Source organism: Taudactylus pleione, unplaced genomic scaffold, assembly GCF_031769625.1.
Source record: "Taudactylus pleione unplaced genomic scaffold, aTauple2 ptg000156l, whole genome shotgun sequence".
NCBI lineage: Eukaryota > Metazoa > Chordata > Amphibia > Anura > Myobatrachidae > Taudactylus > Taudactylus pleione.
This window is the reverse complement of record NW_028284558.1, coordinates 5,261,101-5,269,537: the sequence shown is the minus strand read 5'-3', so window position 1 is coordinate 5,269,537 and position 8,437 is coordinate 5,261,101. Positions and strand designations below refer to the sequence as shown.

The 8,437-nt window shown below is 41.2% G+C and overlaps 1 pseudogene; it reads right to left on the bottom strand.

Moving 5' to 3' along the window:
* Positions 1-2,300: 2,300 nt before the first annotated feature.
* Positions 2,301-2,418, bottom strand: LOC148521618 (5S ribosomal RNA; annotated as a pseudogene).
* Positions 2,419-8,437: the final 6,019 nt, after the last annotated feature.

Genomic DNA, 8,437 nt, shown 5'->3' with positions numbered 1-8,437 from the left:
GAGACACAATAGTGATTTTTACACAGATTAAGCAAACGCATGCGCAAACGCCACACATTACTTTGCGACTGCATTTGTATAGAGTGACCATTTGCAAAGTAAGTGACAAGTAGTCAGCGTTTGAGGGTGGTAACAGGGGGGTTAGGTTAAAAGAACACAGCTGCGTCTGACCATTTAAATGCCGTTACAGGGTTGTGCATAAATGAGTCATTGTGATCTCCTTTGCAGGATGAGAGCTCTCTGCGTGTCAGGAGAGCTGCAGTGTTTGCGGCTGGTCAGACTTGTTGTGCATCGATAGTACCAATGTTTATGCACTTGTACATCATCGGATGCATATGAGAAGGCAGTCCCTATGCCCGGCTGTGCTTTGGAAGGCATTAGCATATTTTATCAACTGCGATCCGTGAGTGTATGCAGTTGCGTTTGCATTAGTGTCTGTCCCTGAATCTGGCCCTCAATCCTCAAGGCACCATAACAGTCCAGGTTTTAAGGACAGCCATGCTTTAGCACAGGAGACTTAGGGACATATTTCAAGGTGGACACAGTGACGCTGTTTGCGCACTTGAGTGATGTTTTGCTACTGCACTTGCGCTTAAAGTCTAGGAAACCCTTTCAGCTCACACACGGACCTAGTTGTGCGATGGTGTACGCAGTTCCATACAATATTACTAGAGACAGCATTTGAGATTTATGGGCATTTCAGGGTGGAGACTGGGAGGTCAACTGAAGCAAAAAAGTCACCATATCATGGGCGTGTTATGGGGGTGTCATGCGCGTTATTCGGAATACAACTGCAAATGTTTTTGCAGCACTACAGCCAAAGGGGCCATATTTTAGGAATGTTAAAGTGAAGACTCTGCGCTAGTCAAGGGCTGCTCAATAGATGATGTTCTAATTGACAGTGCATCAATAGTGGAGTGGTCATTTCCACCAGTGGACTTGAGCATTGCTCAGATATGCAAAGTGGTCATTGCAGGATTTGTTTAATGCGTTGCACGTCACTGCACAAGGGGAATACTTAAACTGGCATTTGCATACAGAAATGTTCACAAATTAGAATCCATGAGAGATCGCTTACGCACCTTAATATCATCCACCTTTGAATCCGACCCTTAACCAGTACCTCAGTCAGTTTGATTATACCACCTGTGCACAAGCATGGATATCCTTAAAACCTGGACTGTTAGGGTGCCTTGAGGACTGGGTTGGGAAAAACCTTCTATAAGAATGTCTCAATATGATATGCCAAAGTAATTATAGTCATTATAATGGTATGTTAAAGTTTATCTTGTTGGAAAAAATGCGTAGAATTTATTCAATATACAATATTAATCGTATATATCTACCACACTTTTTACATTTTATTGTAAATATTTTAATGTTAATATCTTATTGTTAAGCCATATATGTACGAGGGCTGATTGAAAAGTAATGAGACTGCCTCTGTTTTTCTGTCCATACTGTAGGTAAACGTGGCAACGCTATGTTGGTTATTGTGATTCTCATACATCAATGTGTCTGAACCTGCGGTTGGACTGCCGTAGTCTTCTTTGTTTGGTCACAGCGAGTGGAAGATCTTCATAAATTTTATCATGGTCGATGAGGAAGACGTGTCTGTGAGATTACATCAGAGATATGTGATTGAATTTTGTGTTAAACTTGGAAAAAGCGGAAATGACACTCATTAAATGTTACGACAAGCATACGGTGTAGAAACAATTAGCCGTGCTACAGTATTTTGGTGGTGGAATCACTTCAAAGAGGGTAATACGTGAGTGACTGACAAAGCGCGTTCTAGAAGACCATCCACTGCGGTTACAGATGTCAAAATCGCCAAAGCTGTGGAGATGTTGCAACATAGAAGAAAAAGGAAAGATTCCGCACAGAACCTATATTTTAGAAATTATTATAACCAACCATATTACATTACTAGATATTCATATTCATAATAATAAATACATGTTGGTGGTGCTCCCGCAGCCTAAGATAGGATACAATAGAAAACTAAGAGAAAACTAAGAGAAAAGTAAGGCTTTTTGTTGGGGCACACTTTAAAGAAAAATTCATAAATATTAAGTTAAAATATAACTTGAATAAGTATATTAAAATAATGTTAGAAGGTACCAATACTCACAAAATTAATTGCCGAAAATATTGAGTAGACAATTTCTGTGATTCACTTGACACACTTCAAGTATCAGTGAGTATACTTTAATAAAATAGGAAAATACCACAGATATTGGTATTCAAGTTACACCATGTGCCATCCTATTGGCCCCATTAAACAGTGCAGTTTTTTTAGCCTACAGCACCTGGTCTTCCTAGAAGGTCTCCCATACCAGTACTAACCAGGCTTTTACTGTTTCGCTTCCAAGATCAGATGGGTTTGGGCATAATCAGTAAAGTATGGCTGTAGGTTGTTCAATACCACTGAAAATGATTGGGGAGCTACCCTATGCACATGGTATAAACTTTTAAAAAAATGTAGGACTTTACATCAGAAAAGTCCAATTGATTATTGATAGAATTTTCAAGAAAGGTAATGCATAGGCATACTTTGCTTGTGATGCACACAGTTTGTAGTATAAATGTATAGATAATAACAATAACATAAGTATACATCACATGTGATAGGGTCCTAGATCAATAGGTATTTAGACAAAAAAGTATACAAAATTGATAAATGTTTAATAATTGCTTATATATAATGTATTATATTAGCCACAGAATAACTGAAAAACGCACATAAATATGGTCTCTCTCACTGTATACCCATTGCACATGCACCCAATACAGAGGGTATTCAATAGGTATAAGAGGACCTTTAATGCGCTAAATGGAAACACTGTTGAATGCTATAATCATACTGACCTACATTGGTCCTTTAGTCCCCAGACAAACCACTGGTTGAATAGTGTAAGATTTGTAGGGTTTAATATCCCACATAAATCTCTACAATACACATCTATGTATGGACAAGTAAACCAACAGGAAAGAGCAACATATATACATGTGTCAGTTAATCAGATACCACATGTCAGTTAATTAAATACCCAGATGCCATGATTCAGAAGAGGAAAATAGATGGCTGGTGTCAGTTTGTATTAACATGGGCTAAGTCTGAATAGACAATTGCAGGCTGACCAAAAAACAGTAAATTATCAGCCTAAATAAACAGTTTTAAGCTGGTAACTATGTACAGCAGTGTGAGTACAGGTCAGTGTGAGTGAGTGAATGAGTTTGTGCATGTATAATATAAGTATACAACCTTTGGTGAGTGTCCTTTCTTTATTTAATTTTTTTTTTTTACGGTAGGTTGGCAGTTTTATTACTATGTATTTTGCAATGATATACTGTATCATCATACATTTTCAGTACCATTGATCTGTCATGTTTTACTTTTACTGTGTATTTACCCTGTGGATGATTTGTGGCACCATAAAATGAAAGGATTATATTACAAATAATATTTATTATAATAATAATAATAATAATAATAATAATAATAATAAATCTTTCTCTACCCAACTCTGCCTCACAAAGGACCTCATTCAGAGGCAGTCGTTAGATGCAAGCAGTCGCACAGAATCAGGGCGGCCGCTTGCATCCTGAACGGCCGCCTCCTTGTCGATCGTTAAGCTGTGGGTTACCACAGGTTGATGGTCGCGATGGTGATCACCATTGTGACCATCGGGGCTTACGACCAGACCCTAAGGTTGGGTCTGGGCACTCGTAAGCCCCAGGGAGCTTTCTGCTCTGATGGAACAGGAAGCTCCCCACTGACATCACTGATGATGTCAGTGCGGCGGCCCTCAAAATGGTAGGCATTCGCAAAGGAATGCCTCCATTTTGGAAACCACCACCCCCGGCCCGCCTACCAAACGGGGGCAGCTTTCGATCAACATCGACAGCCGCCCCTTTGGTAGCTAGCCCACGCGCATTGTAGCCGCTGCGCGCACATAGGCCAAACCATCGAGTCGGTTACGAGTGCATCGGCGCTCGCGACCGACTCTGAATGAGGTCCAAAGTGCTGCTCTTCTTGAAATACAACCATCTAATGTCATTTGAAATGTAATAATTTGAAGAATCATGGAAAAGTATATTTCTTGCTTAAATCATTTCTTTGTAATGTGTCACTTACAATTCAAAGATATTTAATTGCACTTGGAACTGACTTTGCCTGACCTTGTATGGAAGACAAATTGGCTTTTTGCATACATGGCAAGTGGCCACAATAAGGCACTTTAATACATTATATATATGTATATATATTGTTGTATAGTGGAGAATAAAATCTTCTTTCCTACTGTTGTGGACCTGCATTATTTCACTGCAGAAAAAATTCATATTTTATACAAGATCTTTCACTGCTAACCAATCACAAAGGGCCAACATGAGAAATTGCACTTGTGATTTGCTGTGGGTAAAGGAGAATACTGGACTTGATCATTTGTAGAGTAGAAGTTGTTTGGAAAAATCTTACACTTTTGCAAACTAAGGGCCTAATTCACCAGCGGACACAATGGTGATTATTACGCAGATCGAGATATTGTTTACTATTGTGTATGCGCATAAGTCGCAATGCGCATGCACTTCAATCGCATTCCGATTACAGACGCAAAGAGGAATCCATCACAAAGTGAGTGACAGCTTATCAGCATTTGGTGGTAGTAATAGTGGGATGGTCAGAAAAATGCAGGCATGTCTGACCGGTTGAACGCCGTTTCATGGGCGTACATAAATTAGTCACTGCGATTGCACATGCAGCATGAGAGCCCTCTGCGTGTTAGGAGAGCTTCGTGTTTGCTGCTGGTCAGACATTCCGCAAGGGCAAGATGGCTGCTCGGTATGCATCAATGTTACCGATATCTATGCAGGTAAGCGACTTCATACGCATATGAGAAGGCAGCAGTGGTCGTACCTATGCTTGGGTGATCTTTGGAACTATTAGCATATTTTCGCAGCTGCCTTCCGTATGAAATCGCAGCTGTGATCGCATTAGCATCCATCTCTGAATCAGGCCCTGAGTGTGTAATGGATTTTGCACGCTCATCTGACTAGTTCCCATTGAAAACATGTGAAATGTCCCAAACATAGGGGTAAATTTACTAAGATGGGAGTTTTATTTAAGAAGTGATGTTGCCCATAGCAACCAATCAGATTCCAGGTATTATCTTCTAGAAGGTGCTAGATAAATGAGAAGTAGAATCTGATTGGTTGCTATGGGCAACATCACTTCTTAAATAGAACTCCCATCTTAGTAAATTTACCACATATACTGTAAAATAGTCCTATAGAAGCACCTATTGCAGCTTGTGTATAGGATGAGAAGGACCATCCTATAGCTACCTCCACAGTCAGCAGAATAGTTACTCACAACGGTTCTTGCAGCTATGTCTCAAAATGTGGGTCGTGTGGGGAAAAGAAATCAAAATGTTTGTGGGAGCTAAATATAACATATATTTATAAAGAAGAAAAATATATGTTTTTAGGAAATCCTTCCACTGAACTATACAATAATCTTTATACATTAGTTGAGCATCCCGTATTTCATTGCCATAAATATGCAAATCGCATTTGTCTGAAATATAATTTCAATGTAACATTTTAAAATCATTGTTACTTTCTTATAACACATGTATCTATTCCTGTTTCAGCTGTATCTCCCTTGATTTTTCGCTAAAGGCCCTGTATTTTGCTTTGTACACTTTTAATTTGGACTTCTCTGTTTGTCCTTGGTCAATGACTATATCTTGGCACATAAGATTGTCCCTTTTCCTCAGTGTGAGATATCATTGCCAACTGAAAGCTAGCATACAGCTGTCCAATGTACACTGCGCCAAATGGGAATAATTGTTTTAATGCTAAATAAATTGCCATACAGTATATTATCTATCTATAATATATACTGTATATAATTACACAAAAGCTAGAATATAATAGATTGCTCATTTGTAGTGACTTATTCACATTTACAGTGTGCAGCGATTTGTTCTTCAAAGTCACCAGATGTACAGTAAGAGCTGTCCATCTTAAAGGATACTATGAAGCTAAATGGCAATTTATGGCAGTTTGTAGTTAGCAGTAATCTGTGAACTTCTGACCATTTCACCATGGAGTTTCATTAAATATGGTGATTCTTGAAAATACTGCATTTTATCCATTTAGTGATAAAGGAAAACTGAACTTGCGCGATTTTGCCATCTCCAGCTGGGTTTGGCATATTATAATGGTATGTACTGTAGTTCTGTGGCCAGCGGGCACAAGGCCGCCGGTCACAATCCCGACGGCAGAATGCCAGCTAGGGATTCATGATAGGCGTCAACATACCGACGCCTATCATAATCTCGTCACCGTAATCCAGGATGATGTGGGCCCGAACGAGGTAAGTCTGGGGCACCCATCCTCTCAGCCGCAGGGGGGGAGGGTTAGGTTTAGGGAACACCGGGGAAACTTAGAGTTAGGCACCCCCCGGGGAGGGCTAGGGGTAGGCTAGGGGAAGGGGGGGGTTAGGGTTAGGCGCCATCGGGGGGAGGTTAGGGATAGGCATCCCCCAGAAGGGTTAAGTTTAGGAAGCGGGGAGGGGGGGTTAAGTTTAGGTACCCCTGGGGGGAGGTTAGGGTTAGGCGCTAGGAGGGGAGGTTAAGGTTAGGCACCCCTAAGGCAGGGTTAGGGGGGAGAGGGGAGGGTTAGGTTACTTACATGCCGCTGTCGGGATTTCCTCCCTTCGGTCAGCCGCTTCGTTCAGCTGTTGTCAGGAGCTTGGTGAAGGAGCTAAGAGAGGATGCTGTATTGCGGACTACTGACAACACACAAGTAATAACTGAGTATACCCAGGCTCAAATAATGATAAATCAAATTATCTCAGCTTTTTCACAGCTACACTCAGCAATTAGTCAGCATATACCTGGCCCAACCAGATTATGGACAAAGCAGTACAGGCGGCTGCCTAGGGCCAGGTGGAGCCTGGGGGACCCGTCTGTTACCCACCGCCATCTGGGCTGGACTCCCATTTAGTGATTGTGGACAGGGGCAGCGTCATACACAGCCCTTACAACAAGCAGCCACCAGCAGTGCAGCATAGGAGGAGCTACTATGCTGCACTGCTGGTGGCTGCTTGTTGTAAGAACACTGGAACTTGAGTAATAACTACAGCAGTGGTTCCACTGTTTTGAATCATGGCGCCCCAGAGTGTCAGCATTGTTTGCAAGGCACCCCTAAGTTTAAGTTTGTGAAATTCAGAAAAAAATTAAATAAAGTGGTAAAGTGAAGTAAATTGTGCTGACCTGTCATCCTTAGGGTCAGTTATGTGCTGATGGACAGGTTTGCACTTCTGTTTGTCTACATATTTACATTATATTAGCCATAAATAATTTGTTTTGGTACTGGGCCACCAACCTGAGGCACCCCTGCAAGTGTCTCGAGGCACCCCATGGTGCCACGGCATACAGTTTGGGAACCACTGAACTACAGTATACTGTAGTTAGTCTTTATTCAGCCATTACCAAACTCTAGAGACTTTCAGTTAAGAATCATGCTTGCACATAAAGTAAGGGAGTGTCTAAAACTACTATACTTCTACATTACAGTAACATCACAACCTGGGGCTCTCCCATCATTGTAGCCACTCAGCAGCACATTGATACATTGTTCTAGACTTGACGGAAACCTACCAAACTTTCCAGGGGACATTTATGTAACATTTTGCACTGGCACATGCTGTCAGAATGCATTAGCCCTGACTCTGTTCATTCATTGTGGTAACATTTGCAAAGTTTTTGTAATGAAATTTGCAGTCTTTATGGATCCTAATAAATAGATGCTAGTCATTGTATATTTGTTGTTAGATTGTTAACTAACATGATATACCTTCTCATGCCAAGTGTCCAATGATGCCTTGACATTGGTTGCAGATATTGGGAATAACTTATTCATTCTTCTCTTTTGTCAGTGGTGAAACCAAGGAGTTGGGTGGGAAAGTGGTCAGTTGTGATGGGCCTGTGTGGTGCCTGAGGACATGCAATAGGGGGTCTGATGGCATATGGTTAGATGTGACGGCTATGTAAGGTGGATTCCTATGTGCATCCGTAGTCCCAATGTGATTGCTACACATGCTCAGTGTGGCTTATATGCATGGAAAACAGTTGTTTGATCTGTGTTCGGAATTGCCATTGCATCCAGCTCTGAATCAGGCTCATATTTAATTTATAGTCAAATCATTAATATTGTTTACTATAATGTTAAATATGGGATCAATACCAACATTGGAATCCCGGCAAGGGACTTAAGATAGGCGTCGAAATATTGATGCCTATCTTAATTCCGATGCCGGAACTGCAAAGGACGCCAGCCCAAACGAGGTAAGTAAGGGGCACCCTTAGCGTTAGCCGCGAGGGGTGGAAGGTTAGGTTTAGGGAGCGTAGCTGGGTTAGGGTTA